Source organism: Pogona vitticeps, chromosome 4 (genome assembly GCF_051106095.1).
Source record: "Pogona vitticeps strain Pit_001003342236 chromosome 4, PviZW2.1, whole genome shotgun sequence".
In the NCBI taxonomy this organism is placed as follows: domain Eukaryota; kingdom Metazoa; phylum Chordata; class Lepidosauria; order Squamata; family Agamidae; genus Pogona; species Pogona vitticeps.
The window spans coordinates 107,685,670-107,710,939 of NC_135786.1; the positions used below are offsets into that span (position 1 = coordinate 107,685,670).

Genomic DNA, 25,270 nt, shown 5'->3' on the forward strand with positions numbered 1-25,270 from the left:
CTGTTGTTGCCCACTCTGCTGAAGACCTCCAAGAACTCATAAATCACTTTAACAAGGCCTGCCAAGACTTTGGATTAACAGCCAGCCTAAAGTAAACACAAGTCATGGGCCAGGGTGTGGACTCACCTCCCTCTATTACCATCTCCACACAAGAACTGGAGGTTGTTCATGACTTTGTGTACCTTGGCTCAATGATCTCAGACACTCTCTCCCTAGATGTCAAGCTGTACAACCACATTGGCAAAACAGCTACCACATTTTCTAGACTCACAAAAAGAGTATGGCTTAATAAGAAACTGATGACATATACCAAGATCCAGGTCTATAGAGCCTGTGTCCTGAGCACAATCCTGTACTGAAGTGAGTCCTGGACCCTTTGTGCACGGCAGAAGAGGAAGCTGAACACGTTCCATATGCGTTGTCTCTGACACATTTTTGTTATCACCTGGCAGGACAAAGTTCCAGAACGAGTTGGAATTTTTAGCATGTCTACATTACTGAAACAGCAAGATCTATGTTGGCTCGGGCATGTCGTGAGAATAGCTGACAGTCAGTAGGATTCAAAAAATATCCTGTATGGAGAATTAGTGCATGGAAAGTGCCCCAGAGGGAGACTACAGCTGTGATACAAGGATATCTGCAAGTGGGATCTGAAGGCCTTAGGAATGGACCTCAACAGATGGGAAACTTTGACATCCGAGCGTTCAGCCTGGAGGCAGGCAGTGCATCATGGCCTCTCCCATTCTGAAGAGGCACTTGTCCAGCAGGCCAAGGCAAAGCGGAAGTCACAAAACCAGCAAAATCAGGGAGCTGGACAGGGGACAGATTGTATTTGTCTTCAGTGTGGAAGGGATTTTCACTCTCAAATTGGCCTTCTCAACCACACTAGATGTTGTTCCAAGTCCTCTATACAGTGCATATTACCATAGTCTCTCGAGATTGAAGGATGCCTAATTTAGTTAACTTTAACACATGGAGCTGAATATCTTATAATATATTCCATGTTAGCACTATTTCTTGAGGTTTGATTCCTTCCTGTTTTGTTGCCTTTCTTCCACAGCAAGGGTACCAACTATGTTGTTGTTGTTTAGTCATTTAGTCGTGTCCAACTCTTCGTGACCCCATGGACCAGAAGAACATGCCAGGCCCTCCTGTCTTCCACTGCCTCTCAGAATTTGGTCAAATTCATGTTGGTAACTTCGATGACACTGTCCAACCATCCCGTCCTTTGTCGTCCCCTTCTCCTCTTGCCTTCACACTTTCCCAGCATCAGGGTCTTTTCCAGGGAGTCTTCTCTTCTCATGAGATGGCCAAAGCACTGGAGCCTCAGCTTCAGGGTCTGTCCTTCCAGTGAGCACTCAGGGTTGATTTCCTTCAGAAAGATAGGTTTGATCTCCTTGCAGTCCAGGGGATTCTCAAGAGCCTCCTCCAGCACAACAATTCAAAAGCAACAATTCTTCGGCAGTCAGCCTTCTTTATGGTCCAGCTCTCTCTCACTCACCAAATATACACAGCTCCAAATTTGCAGTGATACTTCCAAATAACCCTGGAGCATGAAGTCTAGCCTTACTCAAGAGCACCCTCTACTGATTAAGCACCATCACAGATTTAGGTTGAGTTAGGTTGAGTTTCCTCTTCATCTCTCCCCGCACCACCCCCAATCCTGGGAATTATACTCCTTGAGAGTAGAGTATGAGTGTAAAGGGGTTCCTAATAGAATTATTTTTAGCCTGTCATCACCCACAATTCCTAGGATTCTTTGAGAGAAGTTGTGGGTGTTCAGATAGCATACAACAATGCCATCAAGCCGGAACCGGCTTATGGTGATATTAATAGGGCTTTCAAGAGAAGTGAGCTATCTAAGGACTACTGTAGTTTTACCAGTTCCACACCTCCACAGAGTTTTTATGGCCAAGTGGGGATTCAAACCCTGTTTTCCAGAGTCCTAGTCTGTCACTCAATCCACTACACCACACTGAAAATCCAAATTACATAGGTTGTGTAAAAGTAATTACATCTCACAGCACCACTGAGTGAGGCTGATAGCTCCAATGTTAGTGATGTGATGACTATACTCTGAGATTTAATCCAGACATCACAGTAACTATCAAAAATTCTGGACACAGTTCCCCAAAGTAGCACATTCATAGTATCATAGAATAATTGAGTAGGAAGGAGCCTATAAGGCCATCAAGTCCAACCTCCTGTTCAATGCACAAATCCAAATCAAAGCAGATTGGAGAGATGATTGTCCAGTTTTGTCTTGAATGCCTTCAGTGCTGGAGCTCCTTTGAAATCTGGACTAAAGTCTGGAAGGGGTTCACCATCTTAATTGATTTTGGAGCCATCAGTCTTTACTGGCCACTGCTGGTATAACATCATAGGATCGTTTTCTTATTAAACCAGATGGTTAGTCAATTTAATTCAATATTATTAGTACTGATTTCAGGTTTTCAGATGTGGGATAGGTCTCCCAGTTCCCCCTTGAGATTCCATGGATTGCACTTGTGACTTTCATCACGCAAAGCACGTGCTCTAGTATTTAGCTACTTATTCACTGGAAATTTTCTTCCTGTTAATATGGTGAAAATGCTAGAAGACACAATAAAGCACACCAATGATTTGTCCATAGTGACACAGCTCAACAAAGATAAACGTATCTCCTGTTACTTATTTCCAAACCAGTAGGTGAAGGAACATCTGTGCCCCTGCATTAGATACATGAAGTATGGAGGGAACACAGGAGAGCATGGGTTAGCCTTGTTCCTCCACCTTTTGACTTCCTTTTGTTGAACCAGATGAGAGGAGAGAATATAATCACATTTGCCCAGCCTCAGAGTAAGAGAGCTATCTTCAACTGATGTCTGAGTGTCGTGAAAGGGCAGCATTTTTTTTTAAAATTCACTTCCAGGTAGGAAAAGAAGTGGAAGTGTGAAATTTTCTGCTCCTCTTGCCAAATACACCTTCATTATACTTAGTCCATCTCAACTAAACAAATCCAGCAATGGGTCTGCAATTTGGTCACCAGTCCAAAAGGATACCGTGATCTGATAAGTTATCATGAATGTCATTTAAAACCAAGATGGACACATTTCTTGTTTCCCAGCATAGATTGTCTACCACGGTAATCAAAACTGTTTCTCTTCCCCAACCAGCATTGAACCCAAATTAGAAGGGTGTCAAGCTCTCAACTTCACCAAGAAAGCCTGGAGCTATCTGCCAATGCTTTTTCTAAGACCTTACTTGACATAGGGAGGCAGAAAACTGGCTGATGATTATGTAAAGCAGTAGGGTCTAAGGATGATTCCTTCAACAAAGGTCTTATAACTGCATCTTTTAGAGGGCTTAGTTGGAGAACTTGGCTGCATGTGCTTAACATGTTTGGATTTAAAGTAGGAACCCTATAGCCTAAGACTGTAAAATTGTTTAGTAAGCTATCTTGGTTGTGTGTTTTCATATTTCAGAAGTTTTGAACAGCACAGAAGAAAATAGGGTATGCCCCACCAACCCTTGTGATTGGCAGACAGTGTGAAACCTTTGGATTAGCCACGTGTAGTCTCATGCTTTTGCATAGTCAGCAGAGATGGGTCTTCTGCCTGTGCAGTTCTAAACCCATTCACAACTGACCCAGTCTTTTGGCTGCTGGAAAAAGGTCTGGAGTGCTCCAAGCACTTCTACTTGCAGAGGCCAAGCAATTTTGTTCCTGAAATTTATTCACCGCCACTCAGAAGTTTGCACTGGGCACCTCACTTGAGGTGACAATCTGGTCCTGCCTAATTGTGGAGGTAAGTTCTTGAATATACTTTGATTCCAGTCAGAGACAGCGGGGAACCCTCTTGGATCAAGATGCAGGTAAGATTTTCTGAATCTGTCATGGTTCTGTAACATCTTAAACCTAGTGATTTCCAAGGGAATGGAGCATAGCCTTTTATTGTGATTGTCTTAGATATTGGCTATTAACACACTAGCTAGTTTGTGTGTTCCTGTGAGTTTTCTCTATCTCCACTTTTCTATCAGTGAAATGAAATTGACGTCAAGAGTAGCCTGAATTAGAGAGGGACACTGCAAGAGAGATCCAGGCTGGAGATTAGAACATTTTTCTCTCATTTAGGTAAGCCCCAAAAATGGCCACAGTGATGTTATCCCAGTCCCTGAAGGATAGCTGGTCCTTTCTCCTCTGCTTGATTCTGCCATTAGCTGATTATCTTTGGTTCAGATAAACCCATGAGTTAAGGGGAGGGAGGTAAGACTAGTGACACAGAAGCTGAGAATGAATGTGGAGTATAGTTGATGCTGTTACAGTTCTGCTAGAAGTGTCATGCAGAACAGTCTCTTTGTTCCACAGAACAGATTGGTGTTAAATCCATTGCTTCCAGAGCATCAGGGTAAACTCATATGGAAGCAAGTCACAGTGGATGGGCGTGGGTTCAAGAAGAAAAAAATCAGGGTAAAGACTAATCTGAAAAAGAGAAAATTTTTAAAAAGTGAGAGACTCCTACAATTTCGAGGAATGCCTTTCTAAGAAAAACTCAGAAGCAGCCACTACCTTTCCCCTCTTTCTCCCAATGTCCTTTCTTGCCTGCCTCGTCCCATACAATGTCATCCTGTGCAGAGTGTAATTGTGTCCAAACCTATTGCTCAAAACTGGTTTAAGACATTTTTTGTTAGTTGAAGAGGAGCAAATGCCACCCAGCTTTTACAGCTATTGCTGAGGTCAAAATGCAGAGTTTACAAAACCAGCCAAATTGTTTTAGCACCTCGGACAGAAAATTCCTCTCCCCCTCTCCCCACTGAAGCAGTAAAACCAGTAAAAGTATAACACCAAGAAAGTAAGTGGCCAATATCCTGCTGGTAATTTATGGTACATTATTTAAAGTGTGTAAGTCACTTGCCAACAAAAAACTAACTCACTTGCCAACAAAAGTCAGAATAGTCAAAGCTATGGTTTTTCCTGTAGTGATGCATGGAATTGAGAGCTGGACCATAAAGAAGGCTGACCGCCAAATAATTGATGCTTTTGAATTGTGGTGCTGGAGGAGGCTCTTGAGAGCCCCCTGGACTGCAAAGAGAACAAACCTATCCATTTTGAAAGAAATCAACCCCAAGTGCTCACTGGAAGGACAGATCCTGAAGCTGAGGCTCCAATGCTTTGGCCATCTCATGAGAAGAGAAGACTCCCTGGAAAAGACCCTGATGTTGGGAAAGTGTGAAGGCAAGAGGAGAAGGGGACGACAGAGGATGAGATGGTTGGACAGTGTCATCAAAGCTACCAACATGAATTTGACCCAACTCCAGGAGGCAATAGAAGACAGGAGGGCCTGGAGTGCTCTTCTGGTCCATGGGGTCACAAAGAGTTGGACACGACTAAACGACTAAACAACAAACTCACTTGCCACTAGCTAGTTAGAGCAATTTGCCACCCAGACTAAATGCAATTTAAGTTAGGCATGCATAAATCAAGCCTGAGGCAAAATGATAATACTATGATTGTCATACTTTGGGCACATCATGAGCAGGCAAAATCCTCTGGAAAAGACTGGGGAAGGTGGAAGGTGGAATATTGGGAAAAGTGGAAGCAGGAAAAAAGGAAGACAAAATATGAGATGAACTGACTCCCTAAAGGAATCCACAGGCTTACAGGCTTGATTCTGCAGGAACTGAGAAGGGCTGTTGAGGACAGAACATTTCAGACAGAGCTCATTCATAGAGTCACCTATGTTGGTGGTGACTTTACATCACCTAACAACAAATCATCATGGAGATTTGGACCAATTACTAACCATTTGCTGCTCTTAAATGACACCCCAAATCTACTGCTTGAGGCAGCCGCCACACTGTACCTAATGGTAGGGCTGATTCTGCTGACTGTATTCTTGGGCTTTCTTTCCACAGGAGAAACAAATCCATTTCTAACCTTAAGGGACTTAAATTGCAGGAGGCACTTTTTAAGGGTGTGCTATATCTGCAAAGTTCAATGACTGATAGAGTCTTGAAAACAGTTTCAAATTCTTGGCATATCTTTGTTTTCCTTCACATATCTGTAATTCTTCATGCAACCGTCAGGGGATTTACATCACATAATGTGGTGAGGTGCCACTAGCTCAGATGGCCTTAAACTACTAAAGATATTTGTTCTGGACGTTCACATAATGGATCATAAATGTTCTGTTGCCGTATGTTTATTATTTCTCCATGTAGATGTTCCAATGGCCTGTCATGCCTAATAATGTACAGGTTCTCAGTCTGTGCCTAATTTACCAGCATTCTTGCTTGTGTGGATAGGGACGTGGTGGCGCTGCGAGCTAAACTGCAGAAGCCTGTGCTGCAGGGTCAGAAGACCAAGCAGTCGTAAGATCGAATCCACGCGACGGAGTGAGCGCCCGTCGCTTGTCCCAGCTCCTGCCAACCTAGCAGTTCGAAAGCATGCAAATGCGAGTAGATTAATAGGGACCATCTCGGTGGGAAGGTAACAGCGTTCCGTGTCTAAGTCGCACTGGCCACGTGACCACGGAAGATTGTCTTCGGACAAAACGCTGGCTCTATGGCTTGGAAACGGGGATGAGCACCACCCCCTAGAGTCGAACACGACTGGACAAAAATTGTCAAGGGGAACCTTTACCTTTACCTTTGCTTGTGTGGAAGCCCTCAGTGCAAACATAAATCTTTCTTCTTTGCATTTGTTGCTTTCTGCATGAAGAAAGTGATGATGGAGGAGGTGAGGCTAGGCCCTCAGCTTTGTGCATAATTAACTTAACTTACTTAACTTGCAAGTTAACACTTCAATAGGGCTTATGCCCATCTAATATCTGAATCATCCCCAGTTATTCCATCTTTCTGTCTAATTATATTGGCCTTCTTCAATTTGATTCCTTCCAGATGTTTTGAATGATCATGGACACCATCCCTAACAACTTCCTCGATACCTGGGGCTGAGGGCAGTTGTAGTACCTGGCTGGTGGAGGCTAATATTCATTGTATTTCACAATACAGGGTCATGTACAATGGGTAGCAGAACACTTAACCAGATATCCTATATGCAGCATCTCAACTGACTATGTATGGCAGTTCTCCTATTGGTCGATAAAAGTAGTGTATGATACCGTCCTGCAGATCCTGCGTCAATTGCTTGTGTTAACTGGCTTTATGGGTATAACCTACAGCCAATGGCTGTGAGATTCTTAGAGTTACAGTCCACAAAAATAACTTTCCCAAGCTCTGCTCCTTACTGTATTCTTTTTAAACACACCAAACCAGATGAAAAACAGTTGTATTCAAACTTCCTACAGCATGTAACAATGCCTGAATTTAAAAACGATTTAACAAACTTTCCTTGGTTGCTAATACAACTGTGTAGACTCAGGATTGTCCTGTGCTGAAATCCATGTGGTAGATCCACTAAATCTACTGCTGAAAACTGAGTCAACATAAAAAAAAATCCCATTTGTTGCAGTGGGTCTACTTTAGTTGGGAACAGAAGCTGAATTTAAGCCTTGGTTTCTATGGTAATGTACTCTTCTAGCTTCTAATCCAAAATGCATTCATTACCTTCACAATGGCAAGGTAGAAAGGATAAAACTTGCTAGCATGGAGCCCTCTGGGCTTGACTTTTAAAAAACAAGACACAACAATCCCAATCTTTTATTTCCAGCTTCCTTTCTTAAAAAGTTCACAATCCAACCAAAGACAAAAACTTTGAAGCCCTCTTGATTTTAACGGGAGTGGTTTAAGTTCATACTTCCTTCTTCTACTGACATCGCTGGGGCAATAACACTTCATATTGGCTGGGTTCTAGCCCTTTCAGTTATTGGGGCATAATGAAAAACAAGCAAGATGTGATTCCATGCAAACCAGCTCTCTCTATTTTCTGTTCTGATTAACATACGCAAAAATGTTGTGGCAATGACTCTTGATGCAACCTTTCCTGCTGTGAAAATCTTTTTACTGTGATATACCAATAATTCTGTCACTTTGAGAACTTTTATATAATTTAAAGTCTTCTGTCCAAGTTTATTTTAGTATACAGTTGCTCCAATCAAATTTAAGAACATGATCAAATAAAGCTGTTAAATGGGTGGTCTCTTTTTCTCAGTGGGGGACTGAGGGGTAAATATGATGTTATAAGAGAGAGGATCTATCTGCTGCTAATAATGAACTCCTTTTGTTGTTCAAACAATAAATGGAAAGGTCTCCCTACCATTTACATCCTGCATTTTTATTGTCCTCTGGTTTACATAAGTACCCCTGCTGGTTTCTAAGCCTCCCAAAATAGCACCAAAGTACCTCAAAGAAGAAGATAAAATGTGTACTGTATGTCCATATAAGGACCTTATGATTAAATACCATTTCCCTGTTTGTTCTAGAGGAAGTATAAAAATATAATATAGCTTTCTGCAGCCGATTGTTATTCATTCTGTCTCCCACCCCCTGCTTCCCCCCACTCAACTTTACTGCCTTGTGACATTTGGCCTGTTTTGTTTTATTTATTTTTTTTACAAACAAAAACCTTAATAAAACAAGAGTGCAAATGGGAACAGCCTGTTTCCTAAGCATTCTGGGTACTGTTCCGGATTGTTATGTAATGTCTAGCCTTGTTCCTTTTGCTTCTTTAGAAAGGGGAATTGAAACAAGGTCCATGAGAGCATTTTGCATTTAAAGGACAGGACATTCTCTGCTGATTTACACCTTTTGTCAATACAGGAAACAAAACAGCTTAGTAGGGACAAATATATTTTTAACCACTGACTTTTCTTAACAAATGATCAACAGTGTAAATATCACCTGTGATCCCTTTGAGATATGCAGTTCCTTTGTTAAGGTTAAATTAGGGTATGTGGAAAAGTCACAATGTCTCCTTCATTCAGGTGCAGACTGTTTTTGATGGATTATATGATGGCATTAAATAATGAACAGCAGTGCTCACCATTTGGCTGGATGAGGGCATTGCCCAATACTTTGAAAATATGGTAATATGATTAGAAGGTGGAGAGCTTGGAAATAACATGTTAAATTAATATGGTTATGTTAAATTTGTCCCTTTTCCCATCAAGTGGGAGAAAAAACATTGCTTTAATAGTGTAAGAGTACCACGTAAGAAGGAATGCTAATACATTTTCTATGTGTTAAAATGCTTACCGTTGTTATGTCTGTGTATCCACACTCCTCTTTCCCATCTCCTCATGGGAATTAACTTTATACAAGGGATTCCTAACTTTGGCACACCAGATCGTTCTGTATTACTCCAGGAAGCCCTAAATGGCACAGTGAGTGGGCAGAGCTTCTGGAAGTTATAGCCAGACAGTATCAGAAGTCCCAGAGTAACAGGAACTGGTCATTGTGACCTTCAGAATCTGTGGGAGGGTCTGGCTGTGCATCTTTGTGCCAAGACTGTACTTTCAGTAAAAGCTTCTATAGTGTTCAGTTATAGAAATTTGTTTCAAAGTGGTCAAAAAGTGATCGGTTCTGCATAGAGTTACTTTGTTGGATATAAATGGGAGGCTTTTGCTTAGGAGACAATGTTGTCTTTTAGTAAAAACATAACCATCCATTTGCAGAATGGACTAAAAATCCTATAATTGCACGATAGTGTTTGCAGTCTCTCTAAAATAAAAATGCAGACATAGCCATTCCAAAGCAGCAGAAAAAACTCTTTGAAAGGAGCCAACAATAATGTGGAGGACCTCAGCGGTGACACCGGTGACAACCTAGATGCCATTTCCTGCTAACTACGTTGTTCATTTTAAAACTAATAAATTTAATTTGTGAATTAGTAATGCTAATTCAGTCAGTCAGTCAGAAACCTTTATTGGCATACTGAGTACAGTAAAACAGACAAATACAATAACATACAACTAAAATGTTCACTGGGTAATGGGTAGGAAGGGCCAGCCAAGAGCATATTTAGGGCTCTTCATTCTGCGAGACCGTGCTACGACGTCTCTGCATGATGGCATATACGTATCTGGCAGTTGACAGGGTAAGTTCCTTAATATTGCCACTTAGAAGATGCTGCATTTTCCTCATATCATCCCATCCGGAATGGGAGGAGAGAAAAGCGCACAGATGGGACAGGCGAATATCCTTGTACAGAGTACAGTAAAATAGCATGTGCTGCAGGGATTCAACCACTCCCTGACCAAATGGGCAAAGTCTCAGTTCTATTGGTAAACCCTTGTACCTGCCCTGCGCTATGCTCGATGGTACTATATTGCATCTGGCAAGGGTAAATGCCCATCGTTCTTGTGGCTGTTCTAAGTGATAAAGATAGCTCGGTCTACAGCCATAGCTGAGGGGCAACTGAAAATGGAGTGGAGAGCAGACTCTTTGGGCAGCGCTGTGCAGAGTTTGCCCCTCTATATCCAAAACCCTTTTTTTGATTGTTGGAAACACCCTGGATGTTGTTATTCAACAAATAAACAGACAGAATTCCTGTTTCTTCACGTAGTAAGTCAGAATTAGAGTAGACCTATCTGAATCAATGGAACTTGCAAAGGAGTTGACATAACAAATTCCCACTGATTCAATGGGCCTACTTTTGTGTGTCTCCTTATGCTAAGCAATAGGATTCCAGCAATTGTATCAATGAATCTGACTCCCAATTTCTAATGCTTAACACTGTCAGATTAATTTTCAGAGGTTAATGTTCCAAGCTCTGAAGAGGAGTGAGAAAAATGGGGATTTAGCACGTGGCCTCATAAGAATTTATGGTGATTCATGTATGTGATTGTTTTATTATAACAACTTCAAATCTTCTGTATTATGGTACTGCAAAAAGTAGGGGAAAACATACAGGAGACAAATATAGTGCCCCCCTTAGACAGATAGTTGATTTGTGTCACTAGGTTGGCTGTAGGTTAAGTTAGCTGCAGTTAGGTCCCAGAGAAAACAGGGCAAGTTTGGAATGATTTAATTTGTGGTGTACAGTCATTTTGACCCTGAAAGCTACACCCAGACTCAACTAGGGAAAAGAGCAGAAATACCATGGATATAAATCATGGACACAGATGCTAGCAGCAGTAGCAAAATAGGAGTTTTGGTAGTGGGATTTCTGGGGATTGGAGGAGAATTCTTTCCACAGCCTTCTCTGAGCAATTTGAATGCCAAGGAATAGCTGGGCCTGAGGCAAAAGGAGACTATATTCTGCTGGCTTTAGAGTCACACAGGAAGTGTCTGAAGGATGCATGTGGTCTGAGTGGCCACTCAGTACCCAGGGAAATTTGTGCGATTTAAGAAATCACACAAATGTCATTGGATATTAAGGATGCAAATATATAGAGGAATTCAGAGTAATCCAAGTTGCGCTTAAAAGCCTCTCTTTTTCTTTCTTTCTTTCTTTCTTTCTTTCTTTCTTTCTTTCTTTCTTTCTTTCTTTCTTTCTTTCTTTCTTTCTTTCTTTCTTTCTTTCTTTCTTTCATTTTAAATACTATAAAATGCATACCTACCTACCTACCTACCTACCTACCTACCTACCTACCTACCTACCTACCTACCTACATACATACATACATACATACATACATACATACATACATACACAAAGTGTATTTGATAGGATCGATTTTATCTCACATTTGAGCAATCCTTCCATTCACATGAGAGGTGTTTCTTCTCTCATTAGAAGGACCCTAACAGCACTTCAGCTTGCTCCAATTTCTCCCCCTTTCTATTATTGATTCCCCTGCCCCCACTCCTTTTTCCACCTTTTGCTGTGGCTGTCTCATTTCATGGGCTGTGGCAACTTCCATTTTTAAAATAAGTGGCATAGCACTATAGCTGTACATCAACCTAGCATGGATATTGCTTTATATCTAAAATAGTGCTGTACTACTTTGGAGAATATTTACAAACTGGAAAAAGAGGATAGTAGAGGAAAAGGTTTCTCTGCCATTCTTTCTATTGTCACAATCCACTGTATTGTTACCAAAGAGAATGCTGCTGAAAGCTCCAGCAACACAGGATAATCAGGAATGCACTCAATTGTACCAAAGAAACTGCAGCCCTAGTGCTATGCCAGAAAGAAGTGGAACAGCTTGCAAAATATGCAAGGTGCACCACTCTTGCTTAAAGCAACTGTGGGCACTAGAAAATAGGACTACTCAAACTGCACTAAAAATGAACCAAATATTAAGCTAGATGCTTGTCCGATTACCCCTTAAATTTAGCTGGTCTATTCTGGACTCAAAGCATTTGTCTGTTTTACTTAAGGTAAGTTTATATAAAATTTAAGTTAATTAAAGCTGCTAACCAGTGCAGGAAGTTACTGTACTGAAGTGTTCCAGAAGTGGCAATTCATGATTTTTTTTGGTTTTTAAAAAAAGAGAGAGAGAAAACAGGGAGTCTCATGGGGCTAGGGCTGCAAAGACCTATGGACACATGCCCATCCTATAAAATAGTGCAATTTCAAAATACACAGAGCAATAAAACCTTGAAAACTCTCATAAACACAGTCACTTCACAAAATTGTTACAAATTTTAGATTTTTTAAAAATTGAAACATAGGTAAGGACACATTTGTTCAACAAGTACCTGTGTCCGAATTAATAAATAAAGCAATCAATTTTCATCTTTTCGAGCTGATTGCAATTCCTTTCTAAAAAGCAGTCATTCCAAATCCAGTACTTCTATTTTTGTGGGCAGAACATCGTAACTATAATGCAGAAACATGCTTCCTTCCTTTCCGCTTTCGTATAGACCACCTTCTCAGTCTTTGTTTACAGAGGGCAGAAACAGATGTTGTGGTCAGTGTTGGAGATACATGGCTGGGGCAGTCTTTCATGTTTGAGAAATCAAACTTCAAAGGAATCCTGTGATTAAGTCTTGAAGTCTGGTCAGAAAACAAACAATCCTATTTGCATATTCTGGGTTGTGAGTAAAACTCATGCCATGACACTGACGTACAATCTGTTCTTTCGATTTTTTCCTCTTTTAATGCTGGACTTTCTGTAACCTCTATTTCTGCTCTAAAGAGGAAGCCCCACTTACCATACTATGGCTTCATCCAGTTTGTTTAGTCATACACAGAGCTGGGCTTTCTTTGTAGTGTCAGCAGAGTTCCAAATGTTATGTTTTCAAAGGTCTCTCATCAGTCAAGTTGCTGTTATCATTATATGATTATTGCTCAGATTGTGTAAGTAATTTGGTATCTTACACATTTCATAAAACTTTGTGGCCTCCTCACCAACAGGCCAGAAAATACTTTCGGATTCCATTTAGTGCCAAATTATGATATTGTACTTTAGAAATATTTGTAAAAACATAAAAGATGATTACAATGGAATACGAAAATACTTCCTTTGCCACTTAGAAATCATAAGAGAATGGCACAGAATCTGAAAAATTCCTGTTAAATTGTATTTAAAAATCCTTAAACCATATTTTAGAACATAATTAAGCAGTACTTACTACACACAGATATACCTTAAAAACCAACAACTTTAAAACTAGATGTTACTTGGTATACCTAACCAATAGCTAATTGTTTCCCAGATATAACTAATTACAGTTGCTTATGTTAGTTATAACCAGTTACTTCTGTATAGCACAATGTGAAAAGATTAACCACTTGACTAGACAGGATCTCGATATAGGATGCCTCTGTTGATAACTGAGAATATAGCTACACAACATGGAAAACTTGCTTAGAGCTGCTGTGATCTGCAGGGATTCTCAGTGTGGTGTAGTGGATAGAATGGCAGACTAGGACTCTGGAGAATAGGGTTTGAATCCTTACTTGACCATATAAACTCTCTGGGGGGGGGGTGGAACTGGAAAAAACAACACCTCTATAGATTATCTTCATAATTAGATTATATAGAGGAGAAATAAGGCGTAGCCAATTCAACGAAAGCTGGAAGCCTTTATTAAAATATGCCAGTAAAATAAACATGGAGACACGTGGCTCAGAAAACAATTTGGGGCATTTGGATTGTTGGTTGATATTTCTCTAAGATGAAACGGGGAATGGTGTAAATGTGACTTTGTGAAATGTGGGGAATATCAGGTGGCCAACAGTTAAATTTCATAAGTAAGATGATAGATTACTATGTTGAGCCTTGTATTTATTACTTGTAACATGATGGATTGTCATGATTTATATAATAAAAAATTTAAAACTAACAAACAAACCGCTCCTTGAACACCTACTTTGCTTACCTTGAATGCTCTATTCGGTCCAACTTGACATCACAGAACACAAACACACGCTGTGATCTTCAGCTTTTCCAAGCAGCTCCCTGCTGGTTCCTGTGGGTGAAATAGGTGTCATCTGGATGACAAGTTTTTCACAAAAGACAGAGGCAGTTTTCACTCCTGTGGTGGGCTAACCACTTAGCTTTGTGTCATGTGGGTGCTGGTTTTTAATTCTATTTTATCTGTGTAAAACTCTGCAATAAATCGCCAGTGTCGAGTATCCTACAATTCAAGGGATTTACACTTGTATTATACAAGTGAAAAAGCTGCCGAGGCAGGTCTGACTCTAACGATGGGAGAATGCAGAAGACAAAACAAGAAGTCTTGTAGACTTTTCATACTAAGAAGCTTAGACTTGAAATTAGACAGACTAAAAATATAATCCTTTCTGTTTTGTTTTGACATTGTGATTGGGTGCATCAGGCCTTGTCACTGAAGAGCTCTGAAGACACACTTGGTTGTTCTTTTCAGATAGATTCTTCTGGGCTGTGGAACGTGTTCTTAGATACTTCTGTCTAAATATTTATTGAAGTTTTTTCTTTTACTAGGCATATGTACATAGCGGTTTTTTTTAAAAAATTAATCATTGTTTTTCTGTCTGGATTGGTTGTTCAAATATTATATTAATTTCAAGCTCAGGAAGCCATCTTTAGACAATTTATACCATGAGGGTTGTAAGCAACTTTTTAGAATGAATGGATGAATGAATGAAAATCAGGCAGCTGATCTGAGAGGTTGGGAAAAAGCAGCAAATCGATATATTTTGTGTTTTTGCTATCAGAGGCATCTGTGGGATTTTCTCTTCACGTGCCAAATAGATATTGTTGTTATATATTGTTGGATACCATACACACTGAGAGTGCATGTATACACAATATGTGCATGCATGCTTTGCCTATCTGCTTCAGGCAGAATTTTTTTATTATTGAGCTGATTCCCCTTTTTGCACCAAAGGGCTTCTGAGGTTTTGACTGAAGCAGAACACATCTATATTGCTATGCTGCATTCAGAGGTACTTACGGATGATGTTGTAGACCCTAGACTTATAGGGTGGGAGTCTTAGACCTTTATTATTAGTATTATTAGCAGGGATAATGATGTCATCTTCTTTAAACATGAGCTTAAACATTTTAAACATTACTTTAACTTCTTTCCAGGCTTTCTTTTTTCTGTGAGTCTAGCTGCAATATGTGCAATTTCTGCATCAGGAATTGTGACTAGATTTTTCCAACAAACTATGAGCTATCTCTGTTACCATACAAAACAATCTGAGGTGGTGGTTGTTGTAGGTTTTTTGGACTGTTTGGCTGTGTTCTGGACATTTTTCTTCCTAACATTTCGCCAGTCTCTGTGGCCAGGACCTTCAGAGGACAGGAGTAGACCTCTGTCTTTGTTTTGGTGTAGTGTGTAGCATAGTTGAGTATTTGTAGCTGTGTATTTGTAGCTGAGTATTTGTAGCTGATCACTGCACACAAAAGACTAGCTAAGGACACCCTCAATCACAGTGACAAATAATCTTCCCTCTTATCACAACAATACACCTGTAACAAAAAACACCCTGATCACCATAATCATCCAATCTCCTGAAAAAGAGATTTTCAGGAGATGCATAGCTACAAATACTCAACTATCCTACACACTACACTAGAACACAGACAGAGTTCTACCTCCTGTCCTCTCAAGATGCCGGCCACAGAGACTGGCAAAATGTTAGAAAGAAAACCTTCAAGAATACATTCTGAGGTGGCTTGATAATGCATGGGCAGTTATGACCCATTAGTTTTAGGAAGGATTTTCCCTTCATGAAGATAAAGATTACTACAACTGGACAGCTGATATGGAGCAAAGCAATGGCCTGAATGTTTGAACTCTCTCTGGAGTCATCCCTATGTGGGGAGACTGCCACAATGAGCGCCTGAACTGCTCCTTACGCACTGTATTTGATTATATATTCTAGGTTCAGGCTGTTCCCCCCCCCCATTTTTACATCTGCATTTGCATCCCAGACAGCTGCTTTGTGCTTTCCTTTATTGTCTAACTGCCTGATCCTGGACTCGTGAAGCGGTAGTGCCATCTTGGCATCCACCCTGCTCTGCTGACGTCAACCATGTGTTCACGGATGATGTTTAACTGAGTTGATCACAGCAAAACATTTTAATACATTGGACAAAGAAAAAAACAGATGTGTCCCTAAATAGCAGGGGTTGAATGGCTCCATTTCTTTCACCTCATCTCCTCCCGCACCAGTGAGCTCCTTGCTTCACAGAAGTTAATTTCCAGATAATCAGATGAAGCATGATTATTCTGGGAAGTGTTAGTCACTCTTTTAGAATTATGGATAATTATAGGTTCTGTTTTTCTATCTTCGGTGAATGCTTATCCACATCCACTGAAGCCTCTTAACAACAAGTGAGGCTCTTAACTTCTAAATGGAGAAGGCCAATTGGGTCAATGATTCCACCCCCCCTTTCCACCATTTCCAGCATGGAACAATATGGAAAGACATGTAGCTACTGTATGTAATATGAATGAAGGAAACAATTATGTGACTTTTTAAAATGAGTGCTGCTTGTTTTATCTCTGTACTCCTGTTTCATGAGTTGCTCCTATAAGAGCCAATTATGTGATTCCTGTACTTTGAGTGCTCTTATTCTCCTATATTGTGGACTTTTATATCATCGTGCTGCTATACTATATAGTGTTGTATATTTATTAATTATAACTGTGAACAAATGACCTTTTGAAATGTTCTTTCCTGTTCTAAAGAGAGAAACTGGGGCTGTAACTTCACTGAATTTCTCCAGAGGAAGGAGAAATTCTCTAAAAGTTTCTCAAAAGTGGGGCTTGCTATTAGTGGTGATGGTAGCATAATTTTCTTCTCTCCCCCTGCCTAAGGATGTCTGTCTGTCTGTCTGTCTGTCTGTCTGTCTGTCTGTCTATCTATCTATCTATCTATCTATCTATCTATCTATCTATCTATCTATCTATCTATCTATCTATCTATCTATCTATCTATTTATTTATTTATTTATTTATTTATTTATTTATTTATTTATTTATTTGCAAATGGCGACAATAGCAGTGTGTTGGCCACCCTTTCGCTTCCTCTACAATGTCCTCTGACTGGTGTTCTGGGACATTATGATGGTTGGCATTCTATTTCTAGGATGATAATAGAATCTCAAAATGATTGTCAAAGAAATGTCTTCTGAGAGCTCTTGGATCTGCACATGTCGCTCTTCAGGGTTCAGCACTTCCCATGCATTTTCAAAGTTAAATTTTCAGCACAGTCCCTTGCTGGGACATGAGGAGGCTCTGGCAGGAAGAGCAGGCAAATTGTAGCCCTTTAGGCTATAGAAAGGATTCCTGTGTTGTCTGCCTTCAAGTGTTTTGTGGTGCTGTTATCATTTGCCAAATTCCTCACCCTCAATTACAGTATGAATTGTGAGGATGGAGGCACACAGAGATGCCCCTTAATATCACTCTTTTTCCTGGTGTTTCCTAGTGTTATCAGGCTCCCAATGGACTTCTAGTCACAATTTTGATGTGCTGTCATGTCTTGTCACTGCTGAAAAACAGAGGTTAAGCCACCCTAGTGAATCTTCTTTCCATTTGGCTCCCAGGAGCATAATCCCACACAAAGTGGCAGGACATGTGGAAGGAAGGTGAGTTATATACTGTTTCTTTACAGTTTTCTAGAGCAGTGATTCCCAACCTTGGGTAATCCAGGTGTTCTTGAACTGCAACTCTCAGAAACCTCAGCCAGCACAGCTGGTGGTGAAGGCTTCTGGGAACTGAAGTCCAAGAACACCTGAGTGACCCAAAGTTGCAGACCACCACTGTAGATTAAGCAGGGCCAGACTTGTGAGGCATAAAGTGAGGCAGTTGCCTCAGGCACTAGGAGAAGCAATTCTGCTGTTTCTGCTTCCCCAGTCCATACCCCAAGAAGGCCCTCACACTCTGGAGAGCGCGAGCAAAACATTTCAACTAGAATAGTTTCTTGTGCCTTGATTAAAAACAAAACAAATACAATGAATTTGTTATTACTCTGAGTGACTTTTTGAGATAGATTGTATTTTGATCAGAAAGAAGGATCCAACATTTCTGGCAAAAAGAGAAGAACGCTTCAGACCGTTGAGGGTAAATAAGGATTGTTTGGTGAAGGGCAGTAATCACATGCAAACTATTAAAAAGGATGACAACAAGAACAAGATTTCCCTTAGGAATATGACTCCCTGTCCTCTTGTGCTCCAGTCCATTGATGCTTAAATAGATTAGCGACTGTGTTCAAATGAATTCACTGGACGAATAGCAACATAATTGCCTAACAAACCTGTGATTATAACCATGTGTCACCCTGGATCAGAGGCTGATCTCATGCCCCCATGAACTTTGTATTCTACTCTGAGCTCTTGTACCCATTGTTCTTTGTTTTGGATCAGTGTCGCTTCCTATGTTGAACAGCTTTTGGTGATTTCGAGAGGGGTTGCTGTGTTAGGCTGTTGCAACAGCAATAGCAAAGAGTCTTGTGGCATCTTAAATACTACAAAATGTATTATATGCTAAACTTAATGAATTATAATATCAAATCAGTTCCTTACTTTGTTGACCTTCTCAGCTGACTGCAGGATTATAATGAGCCTTTTGTTTTGATAGTGTGCATGGACTTGTCCATGTGTGATAGGTGGTTTGGGGGTATCTTTTAAAGATACTGCTATCCGGAGGTGTGTGCAGTCATGGGACCATGGAGTCCAACGCTATTCCCCAGGGACCCAGATCTGTGCTGACATTTTTAATATGGCCACACTTCAGAATGTGCCATTTTATGCAGATATACAGTATGTTCAGTGAACTCTATATCTTTGGAGACCCATAAGTGCCATTTCTGAGCTGGGTCTGCAATGGCACATGACTATTTTGGAATGAAGTTTGAAACATTGCAATAACTAATCTAAGCGAGTGAGGTTGGTTTCCTCTCTGTTTTTCCTCTGCTGGCACCAAACACATTTTTATTGAGATACACCTTTAGCACAAAAAGCAGTCTGTTGTTGTAAGGAGGTTTAACTGCTTGGGTGCTGACTGTGTTTCATTGTTGGCTATCAATTAATATTTGCATCATCAGAGAACACTTGGCCTCTCCCTGGAGGAGAGGAAAAGGCACATTCTAGTAATAATAAAAGGTGGGAAAGGAATTATATAACACTGCCTTTTACTTTTACTAATGTTTGAACTACCCACCTGAGATGCTCAAATTTGTTTTAAATTTGTTTAATTCTATGTTAAATGCAGGTAATGTTTCAGCTAATGACAGGGTTTTCATTGTAAAAATTACGTACTGTGGTTTTTATTGTGTGAGTGGTAATGATGCCTTTGTTGGGTTGTGGACCACCCGCTGTTCGTACTAATGGGGCAGTATAGAAAATTGAAATAATGAATAACTCAGTAAATATATCAAATAGCATTTGTTTAGAAAATGACTGTGTCATATATAGCACAGTGGCACTGAAAATTGTGCAGCATGAAAGGAGAGTTTAGAAATGCTAGACTATAAGCTACCACTCTCAGGATCTCTCAGCAGCATTGCTACTCACCATGTATGTTGGGGGATTCTAGGTATTGTAATGAAAAAAAGTAACTTTCCCAAGTTCTAGATGGCAGTTAATAATACTGATTTGCTTCTGGGTTACTGCTGGGTGTGTTGAGGCTGTTGTTCAGAACTTGAGAATACCCACCATTAAAAGCAAGCAAAAAGTTTCTAGTTTTCATGTTCGCAAAAATGGGCCTGGATGTGTAATTCACTGCAATGGGAAACACACACACACACACACACACACACACACGCATGCACGCACACATATCTTGGAAAGTCGTATGCATATCTGTCTAAACAATACAGAATAGATACTGCTATTCTCTTTGGGGAGTGGGGTTCTCTGGCTGCAGAGTATAAATGTCAGCTCTTCTTGCTCTTAACAGACTTTGCTCTAGTTTTGGCAATTGAAATCAGACACTCATCTTTTTTTTTCCAATGCTACCAAGACAGAAAGGCATCCCAGAGAAGCTTATTCTCCCATTATGGTAATGTAAAGAAAGAAAAAAAAAAGCTAAGTGTGCTGCTTATATACCATCCCATAGCACTTCAAGCAATCTCTGGGCGGTTTAAAAGTTAATTATGCAGGCTACACATTGCCCCCCCCCCCCAGTGAGCTGGGTACTCAGTTTACCAACCTCGGAAGGATAGAAGGCTGAGTCAACTTTGAGCCGCTACCTGGGATTGAACCCCAGGTCGTGAGCAAAGTTTTGGCTGCGGTACAGCAGTTTAACCACTGCGCCATGAGGCTCCGTGTAGGTTTTGGAATCAGATTGACCAGAGAGAAACATTCATTGACTGGTAACTAATTATGCCACCCACATAAATAGTTCCCCATCTTGTCAATAAAAGTAATAATAAATAATAATTGAATGCTATCAAGTGAACCTTTCCAGGGTTTTCTAGGGCAGGGAGTATTCAGAAGTGGTTTTCCCTTCCCTTCTCCTGGAGTCATCCTGAGACTGTGCAGTTTGCCCAAGGCCACACAGTCTGGCTCTTCCCAGTTGAACTCCCAGTCTCTGGTTTCACAGAGACTGTGAAAACCACTGAACTATCCATCCATTGAGCTTGTCAATAAAGATATCTATCAACACTATTGACGTATATACAACTCATTTTCAAAAGTGTAAAACCATAAAATACAACTGAAACAAACAAACAAACAAACAAACAAAAACCTAAAATCAGGCATTCATAATCTTCTGATAAGTGGGAAGCAACATGACGGCATTTAACAATAGCAAACATCAATATTATAATGTATATGAACCCAAGAAGGGCCCTGCTGGATGAGACCAAAGGCTTCTCTAGTCCATCAACCTGTTCTCTCAAAGGCTAAACAGGTGTCTATGGGAAGCCTGCAGGCAGGTTTGCATGCAATAGCATCCTCAGCAGTAAGTATCTGGAGGCATAGCACCTCTCATAAAGAAATACTGCAATTATTCAGTAAATTTCAGTATGCCTTTATCAGAGCCAGTGTACCTCTTGGGTTTACGTAAATTCTATTACATACGGGACAAGGTCTCTCTCTCTCGCTTGGGAGAGCTACAGTATATGACCACTACCTGTTTCTAGTGCTTGCTAATCTAATAAATCTTAGATTATTATGGTTGTGACATAGGCCAAATGGTGAAAAGAGTTATTATCACTCAGCTACTTCCTCAGGTCCTTCATAAGCTGTAGAAGCCTAGTGGGGTTCTCTTAATCACTTTGAAGAGCATCGTATAAAGTGGCTCTCTGTAAATTATCACATCCTGCCTTCTTTTTCCTCTGAATGTCAAACTAGACAGGACACACAAGTCATTTCAGCAGATCATCCAAAGTTTAAAAAGTAGGTACTGCAATATGAATGAAGAGTTAAATCCAAAGGCCATGTGGGGTGGTTGGGGGGAGGTCAGAGTTTTGCCCTCAACTACATTTAAATCTGTATTGAATACAGATGTGGCGGGGCATTGCTATTTTACTACTTATGAAAAAACAATTCATAGAATTTTGGAAGTGGAATTGTGTCTACTTTGGTCCTTCCTTTATCCATTTGCATCAGCAAAATATATACATTTATTGGAAGTGCTGTTAATTGGCCACTTTTTCTGTATATGACCTGGCAGTGCTTGAAAATTATGGTTTTCACAGTGAGTAGGACAGTGTCATCGAAGCTACCAACATGAATTTGACCCAACTCTGGGAGGCAGTGGAAGACAGGAGGGCCTGGTGTGCTCTGGGCCATGGGGTGACTAAGAGTTGGACACAACTAAATGACTAAACAACAACAACTGATGGCTGCTTCAGAGTCAGTGCAATCCAGACTCAATGATATGATGGCAGTAGTGGGTTTGGAATGTGTATGAAGCCTCTTGTGGTGGCACAATTATGTTTGTTGTTCAACCACCTTCTTGTGCTGACTGATCTCAGGGTTCCAGCTCTAAGATGTTGAAAATCACAGAGGGGAGAGAAAAGGAGCGGAGTAAATGCTAGATCCAAAGCCATCTCATCCCAGACCCTCAGACGCTATAGCAGCACAAAGTAAGGCTATGGCAGGGTAGACATAATTTATTTTCAGCCTTCCTAAGGTGGAAGTAGTTTGGGTTCAACACAGGCTCAGCCAGCTTGGCATTAGTTCAACCAGTCATCAGCCATTAGTTAGGATGGTGCCCTAAATCAGAAAACGCTTTGCAAGCAAGAGAGAGCTGAGACTCTAATTCCTGTAGTGTGAACATGTGGCAGAGAGAAATGTAATGTCGCCAGCAAGAGAAAAAAAGCTGGCTGGAAAAAGAACTTTGGACTGTGCCAACGTGGTTGCTTTTGGTCAGCTAGTCTAATTCAGAAGGTGTTGCACTTGTGTTGCTTCTGGATCTGGAAAGCACATTTGATCACGTTGTCTTGAATATAACAAAAAAAAATGAGTCAAAGGATAATCTTTAATCTGCCTGGGATAAAATGCTTCCTGTTTGCAACTTCATGGTTTTACCTTGCTAATCCAGATGTAAACATTTGCCAGATGCCAAGATAAACCATTCCCCTGTGACTGCCTTCAGTACATGAAGTTTGTTGTTACATAATGTAGCTCAAAATTATTTCCTATTTTCCTCATGCGATTCCAAAACAAAAACTCCAGATTGAAACAAACAAACAAACAAAAAAAAACCCCATGCACCAAAGCTCAACTGGATTTCATAGTGGTTTCACAGAGCAAAATCCATGTCATGGTTTATTTCCTGTAGGATGTAATATTTTGGCCAAACTATGGTGTCTCTGGGAAGTGGGCCATCTCATTACAGTATATGGATGTCATTGGGCACAATCTGGTGGAATTTAAGTGTACTTGCTTTAGTCTCAATGGGATCAGAGAATCAAATGGTGAACATATAACAGAATGTACCATTTCAGATTGCAGTTTTATGTGTGAGAAGTGCCTGTCTTGTCCTTCCAGTATAACACCAACAGTTTCCATCTGTGTAGAAAATTTAGTTGCCAGGGCAAAGGATTCAGCCTAGACTTATCCCTAAAATAAATTCCTTCTTGCAGGGTGTTTTTCACACTGTCTACCTGAAACGATGCAGTTCTAGGAAAAGAAAACAACCTCAGTTCAGCCAGTTCTATAAATTGTTTTTTGCCATGAATCAACACATGCAACATATTTATGTTAAACCGTTGTCTGTGTTGTTTGAAGACCCACCTCTCACTGACAAGCTGGTTTACTTCTAGAATCAGAGTTAGGGGTGAGTCAGCAGAGCATGCTACAAACCACAAGACCCCATAGCATAGGTCTTTTGTGCCACACACTCACACCATCACCTGGAAAAGTTATTTTTCTGGATGAGAACTCCAGGATCATCCAGGTGATCTCAGGCCACTCAAACATGAGGTCACACTTGAAGTCTTCACCGATCAAATGCCTTGCTTGTAGACAGATATTGTTGAATATGGATGTGTGTTGTCTTCAGAAGAAAATATGCAAAAATAGACCAAATACTTGTGTGATTCTGGAGTGACTATTGGACATAGCAAAGAGCCATTTGCTGCCCACAGGATGGAACATTTAACCCTCCTTCGATGGAATTAAAAGGTTTTTAATTAACAATACACAATGATTTAATTTGAGAAAATGGAAATGGGAAAATACTCTGCTCAGGATGTCAAAGGAGAAGGAGAGTGAGAGCTGAACTCCTGCAATAAAACCAAAGATCTCCCTTCCAACCACTGAGGCACAAAGGAGGCTGCAGAGGTCACCATGCACTATATATTTCCACCAGACATTACACATTGGTGTAGGGTAAAGTGAAAGACTTGTGCTGTTGTTGATAGCTAGGATTCAAGTTCTTGAATCTTCTTTTTTTCCTTCTTGTCTAACTTAGGTGTGGCTACACTGGACAACCAAATCAGAATGATTTGCTGCAATCTGATACAGTTTGTATTACATCTGAAATGACATGCAGTACCTTCACAGGGGCTTCAGATTGATTCAGAAATTCACCATTCATGTTGGTTGTGATGCAAGTTGCATTCTAGTCTACAGCCCCAGCCCCATTCCTTCCATCTTTCCTGGTCCTGCCTTTGCTGATCCTTTAATGTTGCAGCTTAGAGGAGTCCTGTACCTCAGAGCAAGAGTGAAAGGAGGTGGGGAGGATGTGTAGGTGACAGCATGCAGTGCAGTTAGAGTTTACCAGAGGGTTTGGGTGAAGCAGCTGAAACCCTAACTGAAACTGTCTCAAAAATCTCCCAGGTGGGTTAGGATTCTTAAATGTGCAGCCAGGAAAGAGTTACAGGAGGGGTTGGTGGATGTTTTAGCTGAATGCCAGGGTGCTGGGAGGTGGGGAGAAGAGTTGGAAGTGCCCCCCTATGTGGTTCAGGAGGATTCAGAAAGTGAGTATGTGCCAGCACAAATGTACCAGACGTTATTTGCAGACAAGTCAGGTAGAACGTCTCTGGCTCTCAGCCACGTATCCTCTCTGGGGATTCTCCCAGCTCAAACTTCACATTACTACAGTTGCCATGACTCAACTTACAGATAACCTCATCTGGATGACTGAGAATCTTCACGGGTATATTCACACTACTATATTTCTGAAAAACTTTCTATAGACCAAGAAAAATAATGTGGAAAAGATACTTCATAATCTCAGAATACAGAACTTCAAAAATCAAAACAGTAATTTTGCAAAATACATCATGATTCACAACTCAGAATGATTCAATTTGGGATCACCTCCTTCCCACCACTCATCAGTTACTATCTTCCCTTTCTTTCAAGAAACACAGGTGGGAATTAGTGATTTCTGCTGACATAAACTAGTTTAAATTGGCTTAAAACTATATGTCACTAGGGACCATTCATGCATATATTGCTTGAAAGTAAGGGAAGGTAGTAAATGATGAATGAAAGTGGTGATCCCAATGGAATTATTCTGACAGTTGTGAATAATAATGTATTTTGCAAAATTACTGTTCAGACTTTTGATGTTCTGTATTCTGAGACGATGAAGTACCTTTTCCATG

At 40.5% G+C, this 25,270-nt stretch overlaps 1 long non-coding RNA gene across 1 annotated transcript in view; it reads left to right on the forward strand.

Moving 5' to 3' along the window:
* Positions 1-3,338: 3,338 nt before the first annotated feature.
* Positions 3,339-25,270, forward strand: part of LOC144588842 (uncharacterized) — a 54,279-nt gene continuing 32,347 nt past the window's right edge. Inside the window, exon 1 of the long non-coding RNA XR_013544576.1 lies at positions 3,339-3,785. This is a non-coding gene — a long non-coding RNA (uncharacterized LOC144588842). The remainder of the gene's footprint in view (positions 3,786-25,270) is intronic.